At 43.1% G+C, this 20,608-nt stretch overlaps 1 protein-coding gene and 1 long non-coding RNA gene across 3 annotated transcripts in view; one reads left to right on the top strand and one right to left on the bottom strand.

Annotated features, from left to right (window-relative positions):
- MYO10 (myosin X) overlaps nucleotides 1-20,608 on the top strand; it is a 283,038-nt gene that overhangs the window by 92,100 nt on the left and 170,330 nt on the right. The gene's annotated exons all lie outside the window — the stretch shown is intronic.
- The window catches only part of LOC108586244, a 35,507-nt gene continuing 22,507 nt past the window's right edge, over nucleotides 7,609-20,608 (bottom strand). The window contains exon 2 of the long non-coding RNA XR_002522443.2: nucleotides 7,609-7,864. This is a non-coding gene — a long non-coding RNA (uncharacterized LOC108586244). The remainder of the gene's footprint in view (nucleotides 7,865-20,608) is intronic.

The raw sequence follows: 20,608 nt of genomic DNA, 5'->3' as shown, positions 1-20,608 counted from the left end.
ATGAATATTGACATCATTAAAGATCTGTGTTAATGTGTGATGTGGACCTGATAGTGAAATGTTTGTTTCTCCTGTGATTTATGCAAAATCCTCAGAGTCCGATCCTGATTTGGATAAATAATTATTTAAAGAAAAAAAAGGAGCGGATAAAAAATAGTTTGGAAGAAAATTAGTATCTAGTAATATGATTTGAGAGAATCAGTTTAAGGATACTTGGGGAACAATGAATGGAAAAATGGAACAGAGTCCTCTGGGTTTATTGGGGTGAAAGAGCAGGTCAGGGACATAGGGAGAAAAAGCAAATGGACTGTGATTTGTCACTAGTCAGCAGCTGATTTATGAGCGACAGGACAACCCACTTATGTGCTGTCTATTTTCCCCCACTTGCGTGTCAATCTTTGTGCTTGTTGGGAGAAATTATAATGAAATAATATGAGTTAAGTATTTGAAGTTCTTGTATAACCATGTAATTATTATTTATTAGTGTCTTCACTTAACCTTTTCAGGTTAACATGTACAGACTGGTTTTGATGCTGTTAATGAACTTCAGAAGACCTAGAAGCTTTTTTGTAGTTAAGGGATATTTTTCCTTTTCCTATGCCTGTTCTATTCCTTCAAAAAATTGTTTTTTCTGTAATTTACCCATCACTATATATTTGATATGCTCTACTAAAGTCCAAATACTTAATGCCATTTAAAAATACTCTTTCATTTTAACTTGATTTTTTGCAATGGGCAGGCAAGAGTGCTTGTTGATAGAAAGTTAGACAAGGGAGTCCAGGACCTTGTGGAGACAAACAGGACACATTCTGAAACATACTGATGGTACCCAATAGCTGACCTGTTCCAACACTTGGATGCTAGACTCCCAGCCCTGCCTGCTGCTTACTAACTGTGGTACCCTGGGCTTCAGTCTCCTCATTTATAAAACTGGGTAAGAATATCACCTTGCCAGAGGGCTGATTGCTGGATACAGCAGAGGCGTTTGCCAGGTTTTACAGGTAAGAACTGCCATAATTATATGTGTGTATGTATGAATATATGAATGCATCTGTGGGTATATAGATATTTGCACACACATGCAAGTTGCAGAAATATTAGAGTAGGTCATTGCCGTAGAAAATTAGAAGGGGAGAATGGGGCGTGGAGCATACTTGAAGCTGCAGCACGTGGAAGCTTCTATGACGTGTGGAAGTCAGTGCTGGACTGGGCCAGCTCGGTGTGGTTTCAGCTGGCTGCGAGGCCTGGCCGGGAGTGGACTGGTGAATGTGTGGTCGGGGGCTGAGTACAGGGGGAACAGGAGGAATGAAGTAGAACCCAAAACCATAGCAGGGTTTCCAAGGAAATGAGTCCCGACAGTTTTGTGATTGAGCCAATGAGTGTCAAGTAGAAGCAGGCATCGCATCTTGGCAGCAGCCTGTATTTCAAAGTTCCTTTTTTTTTCCCCCCTTTTTCTTTTTTAGTAGAGACAGGGGCTCACTGTGTCATGCAGGCTGGAGTGCAGTGGTACAATCATAGCTTGCTTTAACCTCAAGCTCCAGGCTCAAGCAGTCTGCCCATCTCAGCCTCCCGAGTAGCTGGGACTATCAGTTTTTTGTAGAGATGGGGTTTTCGCTACGTTGCTTCGACTGGTGTCAAACTCCTGGTCTCAAGCGATCCTCCCATCTTGGCCTTCCCAAGTTCCTTAGTCTTATGCATTGTAATCACTTGTCTTGATGCTTACAGCAGCTTTGTGAGCGAGGGAAGTATTCTTACCTCCTTTGGACAGATTAGGAAGACAGAAAAGGAGGTTTCTGAGAAGAGGTATGACACGTGTCAGGCCACATCTCGTAGTGATGAGGCTGCCAGCCACTGAAGCCCAGGGCTGGTAAGGACATGACTTCCCTGGCGAAGCTGGACTCCCTCTGCCTGGAGCCCCTGCACTTTGATTGCAGCATCTTCTAAAGGCACTTTAGGGGATCAGTTTCCCCTTCTGCTCTTTCCCTTGACTGGCTCTTAGTACCTCTTTTCCTTTGTCTCTCTTTCTGTAGCTTCTCGCGCAATGCTGGGCTGGAATCAGTACACTTTGAACAGAGGAGCTTTTAGCAAAAGGCAGGCAAGCATACAGCTTCCACCCCCATCACCAGAGTCAGAAATTACACATGCCTAAACTCTGACAGGTCTGGGGGCACATGATCTAAATGGCTTATACGTATAAAGGGTTCTCTAAGATGCTACTTTCTAAAGTTTTACTTTACGCTATGAAACCAAGAATATCCGTGCCACCTGCTTTTCTGCCTATTCTGTAGAACTGCCCCCCCCCCCACTAACCCCCCCACCCCAAAGTCAAGTGTCACGCCTTCTATGATTGAGTCCTCTTTGTCTAGTTACCAGATATTGTACTAATCTCAGCAGGAAATATTATGGCTGTGCCTGGGTATTTGAAACATAAGCTAATATGTTCAGGAAAACTCAAGCCCTCGAGCCCTCCCGAGTCCGGAATCATGAAGCCAGGACAAAGAGATCGTGAGCTTTATTATTAGACACACTTACAAGAAAGCTTATTTTTTTGTAAGAAGTTTGCAAGAAGAGTTGGCAAACAAGTCAGCTTCCATTGTTCAAAGTTCAAATCGAACTTGGCTTTGTGGAAGGAGAGCCTGAATTAGTTATTAGTGTCTCAGACCACAAAGGCTGCCGCCTTGTGATGGTCTGTGGAGCTCATGGAACCTAACCATCCTTCTCTCTCAGAGAAATGGGAAAAATCTGAAGTTTTCAAATGAACATTAATCTCCAGCTTTGCCGTTTCATGCTTGCTCATGCATAATAAACAGGGTATTAAGTTCGCAGAGATAAATTTTGGCATCAGGATTAACTTAAAAGACATTTTAAGCCATTTTTCTTAAAATCTGGAAAATCCTTCTGACTGTTGGAGTTTTAGCCTGCTTAACACAGTTGTTTGCATTGTTAGTAATAAGTACTGACCTTTTGTACAGAAATTTTAATGGGCGTAGTTCAACTCACAAAATAATTGTCTTTAATATCTCAGTTCTTCTAACACACTATGAAAAGACCTAAATGACTTTAAAACTGATTCATTTGAAAATGTGCATTGTTTCTGAACTGTTTCTGAATCTGTCTTCAGGGTTATGTAAGCAGCTCCTAAACATTCGAAATCTCCTTTTTTTTCTTTTTTTTTTTTTTGAGACAGAATTCCACTCTTGTTGCCCAGGCTGGAGTGCAATGGCGAGATCTCGGCTCACTGCAATCTCCACTTCCCAGGTTCTAGCAATTCTCTGGCCTCCGCCTCCCGAGTAGCTGGGATTACAGGCGCCTGCCACCACACCCAGCTAATTTTTTTGTGTGTGTTTTTAGTAGAGATGGGGTTTCACCATCTTGACCAGTCTGGTCTCGAACTCCTGACCTCAGGTGATCCGCCCGCGTTGGCCTCCCAAAGTGCTGGGATTACAGGCAGGAGACACCGCACCCAGCCCAAAATCTCCTTTTTAAAAAAAATTTTAAACAAAGATAACTTTTGTTGGATCTCCAAATCCTATGTTGGATCTCCTTTTTTCTCTCATGTGTTGGTTTTAACTTCATTTGTAGGAACTCGTCATTTTAAACATGGGCTTGCAGCCTATTTTTTTGTTGTGTTTTCTTGACAATAATAACACCCACGGTGAAGACACATACGCATTTATGTGTTTGATTTGGTGTACATTGTGCCAGTAGTGGCTCTGTTCCTGGTAGTCATAAGAGTCATAAGTGCCAGGACCAGAGTATTTTCAGCAAGGGCTTCTAAGAATGGAAAGGATCATGTTTTACTAGTGACATGTTGTGCAAAGGAGTTCACAGAGCAGATATGCTTAAGCTCTTCTGTTTTATTCTTTCTTTTCTTTTTCTTTCTCTCTTTCTCTTGCTCTGTCACCCAGGCTGGAGTGCAGTGGGATGATCTCAGCTCACTGCAACCTCCGCCTCCTGGGTTCAGGCTATTCTGCTGCCTCAGCCTCGCAAGTAGCTGGGATTACAGGTGTGCACCACCACGCCTGGCTAATTTTGTATTTTTCGTAGAGATAAATTTTCACCGTGTTGTCCAGGCTGGTCTTGAACCCCTGACCTCAAGTGATCCGCCCTCCTAAGCCTCCCAAAGTGCTGGGATTATAGGGGTGAGCCACTGTGCCCCGCCTATTTCTTTTAAATTGCTGTGTGACTGTCTACTTGGAGGAAAGCTGGCAGAGCTCTGTTTAAGCTTGTACCTTCTCACCTTCTCACATATACGGGTCAGTCCATCAGCAGTCCAGACTCTCACTTTTTTCCTTACTTTTCCACTGAACTTGGAATTAAAGTACAGATGCCCCTCAACTTACAATGAGGTTCTATCCTGACAAACCCATCGTAAGTCTAAGATATCTTAAGTCAAAGATGCATTTAATCTGCCTAACCTACCGAATGCCATAGCCTAGCCTACCCTACCTTAAACATCCTCAGAACACTTACATTAGCCTACAGTTTGGCAAAATCATCTAACACAAAGCCTATTAAATTAAATTAATTAATTAATTTTTTGAGACAGGGTTTCACTCTGTCACCCAGATGGGAGTGCAGTAGCACGATCTTGGCTCACTGCAACCTTGACTTCCTGGCCTCAGGTGATCCTCCCCTTAGCCTCTTGAGTGGCTGGGACTACAGGCATATGCCACCATGCCTGGCTAATTTTTGTATTTTTTGTAGAGATGGGTTTTTGCCATATTGCCCAGGCTGGTCTTGAACTCCTGGCTCAAGCAGTCCTCCTACCTTGGCCCCTTCAAAGTGCTGGGATTACAGGTGTGAGCCACTGCACCTGGCCTGTGTGTCCCAATTTGATCATGAGATTGCAGCAAATCAGTCCCATCTTCAGGCTCAACTTCTAATTCTAGTGCGCTTGCTGTTCCCACCACATCTGCAATAACTTCCTCCACTGAAGTCTTGAACCCCTCAGTGTCACACATGAGGGTTGGAATCATCTTCCAAACTCCTCCTAATCTTGATACTTTGACCTCCTTTCATGAATCACCGATGTTCTTGATGGCATCTAGAATGTTGAATCCTTTCCAGGACGTTTTCAGTGTATTTTGCCTGGTTCCATCAGAGCACTCACCATCTACTACGGCACTAGGTATATAGGCTTATGAAATGCATTCCTTAAATAATAAGACCTGAGAGTCGAAGTTGCTCCTTGATCCGTGGGCTGCAGAGTGGATGTTGTCTTAGCAGGCATGAAAACAACATGAGTCTCCTTGTACATCTTTATTAGAGCTCTTGGGTGACCAGTTGCATTGTCAATGAGCAGTAATATTTTGAAAGAAATCTTTTTTTCTGAGCAGTAGGTTTCAACAATGGGCTTAACATATTTACTAAAACCATGCTGTAAACAGATGTCCTGGCATCTCAGTTTTGTAATTCCATTTATAGAGATGAGTAGATTTAGCATCATTCTTAAGAGCTCTAAGGTTTTCAGAATGGTAAATGAGCATTGGCTTCAACTTAAAAGTCTCCAGCTGCTTTAACCCTTAACGAGAGTCCGTGTGTCCGTTGAAGCCAGGCATTGGCTTCTCCTCTTTAACTGTGGAGGTTCTAGATGGCAGCTTCTAGTAGGAGGCTGTTGTGTCCACAATGAAAATCTTTTTAGCATAGCCACCTTCATCAATGATCTTATTTAGATCTTCTGGATAACTTGCTGCAGCTTCTTCGTCAACATGTCCTGCTTCCTCTTGCTCTTTTGTGTTGCGAAGACGGCTTCTTTTCTTAAATCTCATCAGCTAATCTCTGCTGGCTCCAGACTTTTCTTCTGCAGCTTCCTGACCTCTCAGCCTTGATTGACGAGAATGAGGGCCTTGCTCTGAATTAGGCTTTGGCTTAAGGGAATGTTGTGGCTGGTTTGATCTATCCAGACCACTGAAACTTTCTCCGTATCAGCAACAAGACTGTTTCACCTTCTGTTCATTCATTTGTTCACTGTAGTAGCATTTTTAATTTCCTTCAAGAAACTTTCCTTCAAGAATTTTACCTTTGCAACTTGGCTGGTTGGCTCAGGAGCCCCGGCTTCCAGCTTGTCTTGGCTTTCGCCATGCCTTCCTCACTCAGCTGCGCCATTTGTAGCTTTTGATGTAAAGTGAGAGGTGCGTGACTCTTTTTTACTTGAACATTTAGTGGCCATTGTGGGGTTATTCTTTGGCCCAATTTCAATATTGTTGTGTCTCAGAGGATATGGAGGCCCCAGGAGAGGGAGAGAGATGGGGGAACAGCGGGTTGGTGGAGCAGGCAGAACACACACAGCATTAATTATGTTCACTGTCTTGTGTGGGCGTGGTTTGTGGTGCCCTCAGACAATTACAATAGGAGCATAGAAGATCAAATATAATAATAATGGGAAAGTTTGAATTATTGTGAGAATTACCAAAACGTGACACAGATGTGAAGTGAACACTTGCTGTTGGATAAACAGCAGCAGTAGACTTGAACAGGTTGCCACAGACCCTCGATTTGTAAGAAAATGCAGTGTCTGTGAATTAAACGAGGTATGCCTGTATTTGAGGTGGGCTCAGTTTGCCAGTGAGGGAAAGGCACCAGCATATATCAAACGCCTTGCATTCGTTGGGTTCTGTGCTAAGTGCTTAACTCATGTGTATTTAAAAAAATAATAATAACAGTTTTATTGAGATGTAACCCACAAACCACAGAATTTACTCAAAGTGTACCGTTCAGCAACTTTTTTAGTATATTTACAGAGTTGTGCAGTCATCACCACGGTCAAATTTAGAACATTTTCATCACCCCAAAAGAAAACCTCGTACTTGTTAGCAGTCCCTATAACCCTCCTTCTAACCCCTGGCAACCACTAATCTACTTTCTGTCTCTATGAATTTGCTTATTCTGGACATATTATATAAATGGAAACATATAATAATATGTAGCCTTTAGCCTTTTGTGTCTGGACTCTTTCACTTAGCATATTTACAAGGCTTGTCAGTATGTCTTTTTTTTTTTGAGATGGAGTTTCACTCTTGTTGCCCAGACTGGAGTGCAATGGTGCGATCTTGGCTCACCACAACCTGTGCCTCCCGGGTTTAAGCAATTCTCCTGCCTCAGCCTTCCAAGTAGCTGGGATTACAGGCCTCCGCCACCACGCCCGGCTAAATTTGTATTTTTAGTAGAGATGGGGTTTCTCCATGTTGGTCAAGCTGGTCTCAAAACTCCTGACCTCAAGTGATCCGCCCGCCTCAGCCTCCCAAAGTGCTGGGATTACAGGCATGAGCCACCTCTCCCTGCCTGTCAGTGCATCGTTTTAGTGCCAAATAATATTCCCTGGTATAATTATACCACATTATGTTTATCCATCATCTGTTTCGGACATTTGGGTTATTTCCACTTTTGGCTAATAGGAAAAATGCTGGTAGGAACATTCATGGTAACCTTTTTGTGTGGACATACGTTTTTATTTTTCTTGGGTATATATCCAGGAGTGAATTGCTGGATCATATGGTAACTGTATTTAGCCTTTCAAAGAATGGCCAGAGTGTTTTCCCAAGCGTCTGCACCATTTTACATTCCCAGCAGCCATGAATTAACTCATATACTTTCAAAAGGCCTAAGTATAACTATCAAGAGAGCAGAGAACAATTTTAAGTTTTAAAAAAATCCCGATACAAATCTCAAAGTCTCTGAAGGACGTGACTGCTCTGAGGGTGATACAGCTTTTCCCAGTTTTCAGATATCCACAAGGTGGGGGCTGTATATCACTTGGTCCATGTTCATCATCGTATTTTCATCAGTTTCCAGCTGCCCATCTTCTTGGGCACATGTGTAGTCATTGAGTTTTTGGTGTTGGCCTTCTTCATTATCTTTGACCCTGGAATGTAGAAAATGAGATGGAGTTGATGGATGAAGATGCAAACCTTTGGAGGTGGGTTATAATCAAAGTAGGAATGGGAGTTAAATGTTTACTATTTTTGTCTGTAACAGTGGAGGAGGAGCTGTTCTCTCATAGGAATAGTGACCATTTGGTATCTAGTGAAAGAGTGCAAGAGCCCCTTTGTCCTTATACTGTGTTTTGATTCTATCACATTCTAAAATGCAAATTTGAATAGACAAGACTACAAGGATATCACCAGAAATAAAGAATCTCCAGACACTCTTTTTGGGAGGGCGATGAGAAGTTAGGCAGGGAATGAGGATACTTGCAATAGCATGCCGCTATCTCTCCTAACCTTTGTTCTTAGGAGGTTTCAACTCGATTCCCATCAGTTTCCCTAACCCTGAAATCCTCTGGCTCTTAGATATTCAGACCAGATTTCCGGTACAAGATGTGCAGGGCTTTTACATCCTTTGCTTTCACAGACATTTACAAAAACACCGCAATTTCTTGTTGACACATTTGGGAGGAGTAGGGGGAACAAGTGACCTTATTTTGATCATGATCCGTGTGCTGGGAAAACTTATCTCAGAGTATGGTATTAATGTTTTTGTTACCAAAAATGTCTTTTTTTTTTTAAAGAGACCTTTGCCCTCCTTAATTAGTAATCTACTTTTTTTTTTTTTGGTCTTTCTTCTTTCTGGCCTTCTGCCTTTACCTAATCCTTCCATTAATTCAAAGAGTGTTTTCCTGATATTTCTACAGATTTCCTTGACGGGGGGGGATGGGGTTGGTGGACAGGAAGAGTGTGAGGAGATAATTATTTCATATTCTGAGCTGATGTGTCTTGTTATCTTCTGGTTGTTGTGATTTCTTCTAGTTTTTGTACCATAAGTTTGAGCCAAGCTAACATATTGCTATCTTTGTACACATCTCACCAAAAAAAAAACCCAGCCAAAAATGACTTTGATGCGATCACAGCTCACCGGAACCTCTGCCTCTCGCATTCAAGCTATTCTTGTGCTTCAGCCTCCCGAGTAGCTGGGATAATAGGCATACTCCACCACGCCAGGCTAATTTTGTATTTTTTAGTAGAGATGGGGTTTCATCATGTTGGCCAGGCTGATCTCGAGCTCCTGACCTCAGGTGATCTGCCCACCTTGGCCTTCCAGAGTGCTGGGATTACAGGCGTGAGCCACCGCGCCAGGCCCCGATTCCCGATTCTGTTTTTGTTCACTGGATTAATAAATACCTTGTGTGTTATCTCTAAATACTTTCCCACCCCCCTACCCCCCACCGAGACAGAGACTCACTCTGTCGCCCAGGCTGGAGTGCAGTGGCGTGATCTCGGCTTACTGCAATCCCCATCTCCTGGGTTCAAGCAGTTCTGACTTGCCTCTCAAGTAGCTGGGGTTACAGGCGTGTGCCACTACCCCCGGCTAAGTTTTGTATTGTTAGTAGAGATAAGTTTCACTGTGTTATCCAGGCTAGTCTTGAACTCCTGACCTTGTGATCCGCCTGCCTTGGCCTCCCAAAGTGAGGGGATTATAGGCGTGAGCCACCACGCCCGGCTGTTGTCTCTAAATTCTTAACTGGCATTTGGAAATGTGTTCATCTGCCAGAAATGGCTTGGAAAACACATAGTGCTTAAAGCTAGGACTCGTTCCATTGATTTTTGTTTAGAACTGAGAGATGTATTCATATTTGGTTTGAATATGTCTTTTTCATTTCACTTAAGGGCTGCCAAGGAATTACTGCCCTATTATTTAGTTTAAGACAGTGTCAAGGTGACCTGTAAATGAAAAGTATTGATTTATGACCCAGTCTTTGGAGCTGGTTTTAGATGACAAATGTAAAGTCCTCATCATATAGTCTTAGTACCATACGTGGTAGCTGATGTTCATCCCTTTAGCAGAAAATTATTAAGCAGCCGTTAGTTCCAGGCATTTGATGAGACAGTGAGAACCCACAAGTTTCTGTGAGACAAGTCCTAGTCCCCACAGATTGGTCCCGTACAAGGGTGGTGAGAGGTGGTCCTCAGCGCCCCCCCCCCCCCCCGCTATTGTAGACACCAGGATTTCCTCTTGACGTCCCCGTCTACCCACATGCAGTTCCAGATCCTCATCACGGTGTACCGGGAAATCAGCCACTTTGGCATATGAGCTGGAAGTTTGTCTCCTTGATTGATGATTACTAGGCAGGGGTAAGAAAGGCGAGGTTATAATAGAATGTAAGTGACCTGAGAGGTTTCTGTCCAAGGTACTGTGGGAGAGAAGCCTGGCCCATTCAGACTAGATGTGGCGGGGGAGCTCAGAAGAGGGGTGACTGGAAGGGTGTGCTCAGCCAAGGAAGGAAAGACAGACAGACCCCAGGAGAGTTAACCCTTACAGGGACTCAAAGTTAATCTGATGCATATGGGGTCAGCTTGGCAGGTGAAGCAATGGGGCGCTCAGGGAGGGCCTGGCAGAGAAACCACATTCATAATTGATACTTTATCCTCGAAGTGATTGGGAACCAACTGTCAGAATTCCAATCAGGGTATAGTCAGATTACATCACTGATAACAGTAATATGAGTAACTGAAATATCAGAGTTGCTTACACAGTACCAAGAACTGTGCTAAATGTGCACGATACTTAGGTGCATGAGCTCACTGTGTTTGCAGTAAGAAACATAGCCATTTGGATTACTCTTATACTATAGGTGAGGAAACTAGGGACTGGAGAGCAGAGTAACTGGAACAAGTTAAGATTGCTGTGCCAGTGAGGTGCAGAGTGGAGTTCAGCACCGCCAAAGCTCATGTTGCACAAACCTGAGCAGTTTCCCTTGAATGAGGAAAGATTCTAGTCAGTGCTGTTTTGGGAAACAGCAACCAAAGAAACCAAAGTCTTATCTCTGAAAATACCTTTCAATTCTACATTATTAAGGCCAAGAAAATTTGTCATTAAAACCAGTAAAATGCCCGGGCATGGTGGCTCATGCTTGTAATCCCGGCACTTTGGGAGGCTGAGGTGGGCAAATCACCAGGTCAGGAGTTTGAGACCAGCCTGGCCAACATGGTGAAACCCCATCTCTACTAATAATATAACAATTATCCGGGTGTGGTGGCGCACACTGAGGCAGGAGGATTGCTTGAACCTGGGAGGCGGCGGCTGTAGTGAGCCGAGATCACGCCACTGAACTCCAGCCTGGGCGACAGAGCGAGACTCCATCTCAAAAAAAAAAAAAACAAAAAAAAAAAAACCCAAAACTAGTAAAATATAATTTTAAATGTCATTAAAATTAAAGTTCAAAATTTAAAGAAACATGTCTTGGACTCTAATTTGAGAAACACTGGCTTTATGCCACAGGATGCTAGAAGCAGAGAGATGAATTTGGAGGCAGTTGTAGAGGTCTGGGTTGAAAGATGTGAGTACTGGAGCCCCAGTAGAGGCAGGAGGAGGGAGGGGAGAGAAGGTGGATTCTAGGTGGTGTCATTATCTGATCCCAGGGACTTGCGATGTGACTACAGTGGTTGACAATGGAGGGATTTTTAGGTTGACTCTGGTTTCTGGCTTGGGGAGCTGACAGCAAAGGTGTCATTCCCTGAGGAAGGGGTAAGGAAGTAGCCACAAGGTGAACAGAAGGAGATGCTGAGGTCAGTTTTCATTTTGAGATACTTGTGAAACATCAAGGTGTTTCGGAGTCATAGGAACGGAGGTTTACGGCAGGATTTAAGTTCATGTGATAGCTATGTTGCCTGAAGGGATCTGGGCTTATGACTCAGAAGACAAGGCTCCAGAAGGGGCTCTTAAAAATAGGACCAGCATATGAGGTCGGGAGTAAAGGGGCCTCAGAGGTGAGAGCTCATCCACTGGTAGTTGAGAAGCGAGCGGCCAAGAATTGGGTGTTCCATCCATGCCTCTTGAATTTCTCTAGCCTGAAACTTACTGTGTTTAAATCAGTAGATTATTAGAGAAGCCCTTGTTTCCTTCTGAGAGCTTGTGACTCCGCGGGTAGATCTTTTGTTTTTGTTGTTTTTTTGAAAGCTGTTCTACAATGCTCATTTTATAAAAATGTATTAAACCCCTTCTATTTATGCAGATACATTCACTGATGGTGATTTTGATTGGACTGATTTCCTTTTTAAGCCTAGAAGTGTATACAAGCTTAGGGAAAGAGTCATAGAAAAGCATTAAAAACACCTACAAAGCCAGGTACCTGTAATCCTAGCACTTTGGGAGGCCGAAGTGGTCAGATCATTTGAGCTCAGGAGTTTGAGACCAGCCTGGACAACATGGCAAAACCCTGTCTCTACGAAAAATACAAAAGTTAACCGGGTGTGGTGGCATGCACCTGTAATCCCAGCTACCTGGTGAGGGGCTAAAGCGGGGAACATCACTTGAACCCAAGAAGTGGAGGCTGCAGTGAGCTGAGATTGCTCCACTGCACTCCAGGCTGGGTGACAAAGTGAGACGTGTCTCAAAAATAAACAAACAAACAAACAAAAACACACCCAAAAACCTATAAACTTGCCATGCATTGTTGGAGTTATGAGAGATATATATATTTATTTATTTTAATTTTCTATTTCTGTAGGTTATTGGGGGAACAGTTGGTTTTTGGTTATATGAATAAGTTCTTTAGTGGTGATTAGAGAGATTTTGGTGCACCCATCACCTGAGTAGTATACATTGCACCCAATTAGTAGTCTTTTATCCATTACCCCCTTCCCGTCCTTTCCCATTGATTCCCCAAAGTCGTTTGTGTCATTCTTATGCCTTTGCATCCTCATAACTTAGCTCCCACGTATGAGTGAGAACATACGATGTTTGTTTTTCCATTCCTGAGTTACTTCACTTAGAATAATAGTCTCCAATCTCATCCAGGTTGCTGCGAATGCCATTCATTCATTCCTTTTTATGGCTGAGCAGTATTCCATTGTATATATATACCACAGTTTCTTTATCCACTCGTTGATTGATGGGCATTTGGACTGGTTCCACATTTTTGCAATTGCAAATTGTGCTGCTATAAACATGCGTGTGTGCGAATATCTTTTTTCTATAATGACTTATTTTCCTCTGGGTAGATACCCAGTAGTGGCATTGCTGGATCAAATGGTAGATGTACTTTTAGTTCTTTAAGGAATCTCCACACCATTTTCCATGGCGGTTGTACTTGTTTACATTCCCACCAGCAGTGTAGAAGTGTTCCCTGTTCACTGTATCCATGACAACATTGATTATTTTTTAATTTTTTGATTGTAGCCATTCCTGCAGGAGTAAGGTGGTGTCACACTGTGGTTTTGATTTGCGTTTCCTGATCATTAGTGATGTTGAACATGTTTTCATATGTTTTTTGGTCACTTGTATATCATCTTTTGATCCCATGTCTCCTTTACTCAGCTTCCCTCAGTGATATCTTGCAGAACCAGAGCATAATATCCCAACCAGGATATTGACATTGACGCAGTGGATACAGGTCATTTCCATCATCACAGGACCCTCCTGTTGTCCTTCACAGCCGTCCTCATTACCCTCCTGCTCAGTGCCCTCCTTAGCCTCTGGCAACCACCAAGCTGTTCTTCATCCTCTGTAATTTTGTCATTTCAAGAATATTCTATGAATAGAATCACATAGCATGTAACCAGGAATTGGCTTCTTTCAGCTTTTGCCTATTGGAAATCTGCTATAAATATTTGTATGCAAGTGTTTGTGCAAATGTAAGTTTTAAGAATGAAGGCCCAAGAGTACAGTCACCCTGTGTGTGTGTGTGTGTATGTGTGTGTGTGTTGTCTATTTAAAAAAATAACCCTACGATTTTACTACATATGTGCAGAGTAGAGTTTTATTACAAATTTATTTTAGTAAAACTCCACAACGAAAAAACCATTTTTATACAGTGATTGTTTTCTGCACACTAAATTCCTAAATGTGGAAAGACTGGCTCGAAGAGTTTGAACATCTTTTTTCTTGATAGACTTGGCTTGCATAGTGGGTATAAGAAATCAAGAAATCGTTCTAATTACACATCTTAGCATAACGAAAACAACAAGGATGATTTTCTTTGTGCAGTAGATTTCCCTAAAAAATTATACAGAAAGTTTTCTTTTGTGAATGAGAAAGTACTGGAGTTTAGGATTTAAAAGAAATCTGTGCATAAGTCTCTAAAATCACAGTTCCTGACCTTACATATAAATACAAATTTGAGGTCTGGTTTTCCTTTTTTTTTTTTTTTTTTGAGATGGAGTCTACCTCTGTCATCTAGGCTGGAGTGCAGTGGCACAATCTCGGCTCACTGCAAACTCCGCCTCCTGGGTTCAAGCAGTTCTCCCACCTTAGCCTCCCAAGTAGCTGGTACTAAAGGCGTGCACCATGATGCCCGGCTGATTTTTGTGATTTTTAGTAGGGGCTTCACCATGTTGGCCAGACTGGTCTCGAACTCCTCAGTGATCCATCTGCCTCGGCCTCTCAAAGTGCTGGGATGACAGGTGTGAGCCACCGTGCCTGGCTGGTTTTCCTTAATGTATAAATATCCTAGTATATTCTTGTGTGCGAGTGTGTGTGTGTGTGTGTGTGTGTGTATTAGCCATTCCTCCCAACTGAGCTAACTCTGTGTGACAGTTAATCTTTTCCTCTTAAGTTACCAAGAGTGGTCCGGGCCTGGGTATCACCGAGGCCTTTCTGTTTGCTGAGTAGTTACTGTGAAAGTGTGTTCGTTGTATCTGCACTGCTTGTTGTGTGGCTTCTCCACCGGCAGCTGTGCTGCTGGCCCACTAGCCTCTGGGTGTTTCAGACTTCTCGATTTACCCTGTTCGCCTGCCTGCAGTCCTGCGGCGCCCTCAGAAAGGTTTGAGCTGGATGGTTAGGATTTCCCGCTCAGAGACTGGTCTGCCGGCAGCTTTATGATGTTGTGTGCACCATCCCTGATACTTTTGGGGGTGCGCTATTTGTATACGTGATGGCAGGAAGAAACCTTCCATTTCGGAAACAGCAGTGTTTGTGGCGATTGCTCCTCAAGCGGATTCAGATGATTGCTTTTCTGTGGAGTTTCTGTTGAATTGCATCTTGCAGTGAGATTTATTCTTTATCTCTTGTCTCTAGAAAAACAGTCTTGGTGTTGTGTTTGATATTAGTGTTGTCCATGATGATGAGTAGGAAGAGAAGGCTCTGTCCCCTCTCTAAACACTTATGTGCCTTTCATGTCCTTCAGGTCAGAGGCTAAGCAGCACCCAGGGCACAGGGGGCCCTTCCCAAGTCAGCCTCTGCTGCAGCCACACTCAACCGCAGACACCCCACGCCGCATCACCCTTGCATCCGTATCCCTCCTGGCTATCACCTCTCCCACATGGATCATCCCTATTGTGCCCTGGGCATTTCCACCATTACAGTCCCCACGGCACTGTCTGGATTGCCTATTTATTTTTCAGAACCCTCAGTGACTGTAAACTCTTTGCAGGGAGGGGCTGTTTAATTCATCATCGTATTCCCAGGGTATTCCCAGGGTCCAGCTCTCAGGCTGGCGTGAGTGACTGAGGAAACTTAAAAGAGAGTAAATAAATGAAAAATAACGGAATAAATGAGTGAGATTAAACCTAGCACACTGGGGCTGGGCATGGTGGTGTGCACCTGTAGTCCCAGTTACTTGGGAGGTTGAGGCGGGAGGATTGCTTGAGCCCAGGAGTTCAAGACTAGTTCACGCCAGCCTGGGTGACAGAGTGAGACCCTGTCTCAAAACAAAACAAACCTAGTGCACCAGTAAAGTGATGCAAAATCAGCTTCTCCTTCCTCCTCTTTACCCTGCTGTCTCCTTTGAAGGGCCGCTGGGATACTTTGCTGTTTGTTTGTTTTGAGACAGAGTCTCTGTCCCCGAGGCTGGAGTGCAGTGGCGCGATCTCAGTTCACTGCAACGTCCACCTCCTGGGTTCAAGCAATTCCCCTGCCTCGGCCTCCCAAGTAGCTGGGATTACAGGCATGGGCCACCACTCACAGCCGACTTTTGTATTTTTAGTAGAGACGGACGGGGGTGTCACCATGTTGGCCAGGATGGTCTTGAACTCCTAACCTCAGGTGATCCAAAATGCTGACCTCGGCTTCCCAAAGTGCTGGGATTACATATTTTTTGCTATTGACTCCATTTCCAGGGCGTCCACCCTCAGTGATCTCTTTGCCCGCAACTTCATGATGTAATCACTCCACTTTCTCCTTGTCAGTTTAAAAGAGGAGCAGCCCAAGCAAGGTGGAGGGCTAACTGGACAGTAGCAGCAGCATTGGACCAGGCAGGGGTGAGCTGTGTGCTGCCCTCACCAATCTAAGCCTCAGCATCTCTGCCGCGGAGATAGTAATGCCTTCACCGTATACATTCGAACATCAGTTCAGGCTGAGGAATGTGCCCAGGGACTCATAGCCGGTAAGCAAGTGGCGGAGCTGGAATTTGAAAGGCCATCTCTGAACAGGTGACCCTCGAAGGTCTGGCTCTACCACACATGCTTCCCTATGATACCAAGAAATTGAACCTTCCCCGTGCTGTGTGCCATTGGGTAAGTTTCCTAAGTTCTCTGATCCTCTGTGAATTCATCCTTTTAAAAATGAGCATCAGGGCTGGGCGTGGTGGCTCATGCCTGTAATCCCAGCACTTTGGGAGGCCAAGGCAGGCAGATCACGAGGTCAGGAGATCGAGACCATCCTGGCCAACATGGCGAAACCCTGTCTCTACTAAAAATACAAAAAATTAGCTGGGTGTGGTGGCGGGCACCTGTAGTCCCAGCTACTTGGGAGGCTGAGGCAGGAGAATCGCTTGAACCTGGGAGGCAGAGGTTGCAGTTAGCCGAGATCGCGCCACTGCACTCCAGCCTGGATGACAGAGCGAGACTCTGTCGCAGAAAAATAAAACAAATGAGCATCAGTATTACCTCCCCTTCTGAGGACCAAATGAGGTAACATTAGCAATGTCTGATGCATGCAGCTGGCACTTAACCCGTTCCCTCTGCTTGGCCCTCTTATTTTGTTTTGTCACCCAAAGGATACACTGGGCATTGAAAACTTGGTGATAGTTTAAAGGACTTAATTTCGCAAACTAGTTTGAGTTGTTGAAAAAGAAAACAATAATCTTTGTGTTATCTATACTTCATAGTTATCTAATAAAGTAGCAGAACAGTTATATATATAAAGAAAACATTGACTGGGCGCAGTGGCGCACGCCTGTAATCCCAGCACTTTGGGAAGCCAAGGAGGGTGGATCACTTGAGTACGAGGGGTCAAGACCAGCCTGGCCATCATGGTGAAACCCTGTCTCTACTAAAAACACAAAAATTAGTCAGGCGTGGTGATGCACGCCTGTAACCCCAGCTATTTTAGAGGCTGAGCCAGGAGAATTACTTGAACACAAGAGGAGGTTGCAGTGAGTTGAGACTGCACCACTGTACTCCAGCCTGGGTGACAGGGAGGCTCTGTCTCAAAAAAAATAAAAAATAAACCGTAATGTTAACCCCTAGGCTGTGTAATTAGAGTGCCAAATCTCTGACAAGTTTGAACTGAAAACAGGGCACTATTGCCGTTTGTTTCCCCTGCACACTAGCAGAGCAGACATGTATACATTTGCTTTTGATTAGGTTCCCAGGAAACTTTCTTTTTTTTTTTTTTTTTTTTTTATTTTTAAATTTATTTATTATTATTATACTTTAAGTTGTAGGGTACATGTGCATAACGTGCAGGTTTGTTACATATGTATACTTGTGCCATGTTGGTCTGCTGCACCCATCAACTCGTCATTTACATCAGGTATAACTCCCAATGCAATCCCTCCCCCCTCCCCCCCCCCCATGATAGGCCCCGGTGTGTGATGTTCCCCTTCCTGAGTCCAAGTGATCTCATTGTTCAGTTCCCACCTATGAGTGAGAACATGTGGTGTTTGGTTTTCTGTTCTTGTGATCGTTTGCTAAGAATGATGGTTTCCAGCTGCATCCATGTCCCTACAAAGGACGCAAACTCATCCTTTTTTATGGCTGCATAGTATTCCATGGTGTATATGTGCCACATTTTCTTAATCCAATCTGTCACTGATGGACATTTGGGTTGATTCCAAGTCTTTGCTATTGTGAATAGTGCCGCAATAAACATACGTGTGCATGTGTCTTTATAGCAGCATAATTTATAATCCTTTGGGTATATCCCCAGTAATGGGATGGCTGGGTCATATGGTACATCTAGTTCTAGATCCTTGAGGAATCGCCATACTGTTTTCCATAATGGTTGAACTAGTTTACAATCCCACCAACAGTGTAAAAGTGTTCCTATTTCTCCACATCCTCTCCAGCACCTGTTGTTTCCTGACTTTTTAATGATCGCCATTCTAACTGGTGTGAGATGGTATCTCATTGTGGTTTTGATTTGCATTTCTCTGATGGCCAGTGATGATGAGCATTTTTTCATGTGTCTGTTGGCTGTATGAATGTCTTCTTTTGAGAAATGTCTGTTCATATCCTTTGCCCACTTTTTGATGGGGTTGTTTGTTTTTTTCTTGTAAATTTGTTGGAGTTCTTTGTAGGTTCTGGATATTAGCCCTTTGTCAGATGAGTAGATTGCAAAAATTTTCTCCCATTCTGTAGGTTGCCTGTTCACTCTGATGGTAGTTTCTTTTGCTGTGCAGAAGCTCTTTAGTTTAATGAGATCCCATTTGTCAATTTTGGCTTTTGCTGCCGTTGCTTTTGGTGTTTTAGACATGAAGTCTTTGCCCATGCCTATGTCCTGAATGGTACTACCTAGGTTTTCCTCTAGGATTTTTATGGTATTAGGTCTAACATTTAAGTCTCTAATCCATCTTGAATTAATTTTCGTATAAGGAGTAAGGAAAGGATCCAGTTTCAGCTTTCTACTTATGGCTAGCCAATTTTCCCAGCACCATTTATTAAATAGGGAATCCTTTCCCCATTTCTTGTTTTTCTCAGGTTTGTCAAAGATCAGATGGCTGTAGATGTGTGGTATTATTTCTGAGGACTCTGTTCTGTTCCATTGGTCTATATCTCTGTTTTGGTACCAGTACCATGCTGTTTTGGTTACTGTAGCCTTGTAGTATAGTTTGAAGTCAGGTAGCGTGATGCCTCCAGCTTTGTTCTTTTGACTTAGGATTGTCTTGGAGATGCGGGCTCTTTTTTGGTTCCATATGAACTTTAAAGCAGTTTTTTCCAATTCTGTGAAGAAAGTCATTGGTAGCTTGATGGGGATGGCATTGAATCTATAAATTACCTTGGGCAGTATGGCCATTTTCACGATATTGATTCTTCCTATCCATGAGCATGGTATGTTCTTCCATTTGTTTGTGTCCTCTTTTATTTCACTGAGCAGTGGTTTGTAGTTCTCCTTGAAGAGGTCCTTTACATCCCTTGTAAGTTGGATTCCTAGGTATTTTATTCTCTTTGAAGCAATTGTGAATGGAAGTTCATTCATGATTTGGCTCTCTGTTTGTCTGTTACTGGTGTATAAGAATGCTTGTGATTTTTGCACATTAATTTTGTATCCTGAGACTTTGCTGAAGTTGCTTATCAGCTTAAGGAGATTTTGGGCTGAGACAATGGGGTTTTCTAAATATACAATCATGTCATCTGCAAACAGGGACAATTTGACTTCTTCTTTTCCTAACTGAATACCCTTGATTTCTTTCTCTTGCCTGATTGCCCTAGCCAGAACTTCCAACACTATGTTGAATAGGAGTGGTGAGAGAGGGCATCCCTGTCTTGTGCCAGTTTTCAAAGGGAATTTTTCCAGTTTTTGCCCATTCAGTATGATATTGGCTGTGGGTTTGTCATAAATAGCTCTTATTATTTTGAGGTACGTTCCATCAATACCGAATTTATTGAGCGTTTTTAGCATGAAGGGCTGTTGAATTTTGTCAAAAGCCTTTTCTGCATCTATTGAGATAATCATGTGGTTCTTGTCTTTGGTTCTGTTTATATGCTGGATTATGTTTATTGCTTTGCGAATGTTGAACCAGCCTTGCATCCCAGGGATGAAGCCCACTTGATCATGGTGGATAAGCTTTTTGATGTGTTGTTGAATCCGGTTTGCCAGTATTTTATTGAGGATTTTTGCATCGATGTTCATCAGGGATATTGGTCTAAAATTCTCTTTTTTTGTTGTGTCTCTGCCAGGCTTTGGTATCAGGATGATGTTGGCCTCATAAAATGAGTTAGGGAGGATTCCCTCTTTTTCTATTGATTGGAATAGTTTCAGAAGGAATGGTACCAACTCCTCCTTATACCTCTGGTAGAATTCAGCTGTGAATCCATCTGGTCCTGGACTTTTTTTGGTTGGTAGGCTATTAATTATTGCCTCAATTTCAGAGCCTACTATTGGTCTATTCAGGGATTCAACTTCTTCCTGGTTTAGTCTTGGAAGAGTGTAAGTGTCCAGGAAATTATCCATTTCTTCTAGATTTTCCAGTTTATTTGCGTAGAGGTGTTTATAGTATTCTCTGATGGTAGTTTGTATTTCTGTGGGGTCGGTGGTGATATCCCCTTTATCATTTTTAATTGCGTCGATTTGATTCTTCTCTCTTTTCTTCTTTATTAGTCTTGCTAGTGGTCTGTCAATTTTGTTGATCTTTTCAAAAAACCAACTCCTGGATTCATTGATTTTTTGGAGGGTTTTTTGTGTCTCTATCTCCTTCAGTTCTGCTCTGATCTTAGTTATTTCTTGCCTTCTGCTAGCTTTGGAATGTGTTTGCTCTTGCTTCTCTAGTTCTTTTAATTGCGATGTTAGAGTG

The sequence above is a fragment of the Papio anubis genome, chromosome 5 (assembly GCF_008728515.1).
Source record: "Papio anubis isolate 15944 chromosome 5, Panubis1.0, whole genome shotgun sequence".
NCBI lineage: Eukaryota > Metazoa > Chordata > Mammalia > Primates > Cercopithecidae > Papio > Papio anubis.
Note: the sequence above shows the minus strand (reverse complement) of the source record. Positions and strands in the feature narration are given on the sequence as shown.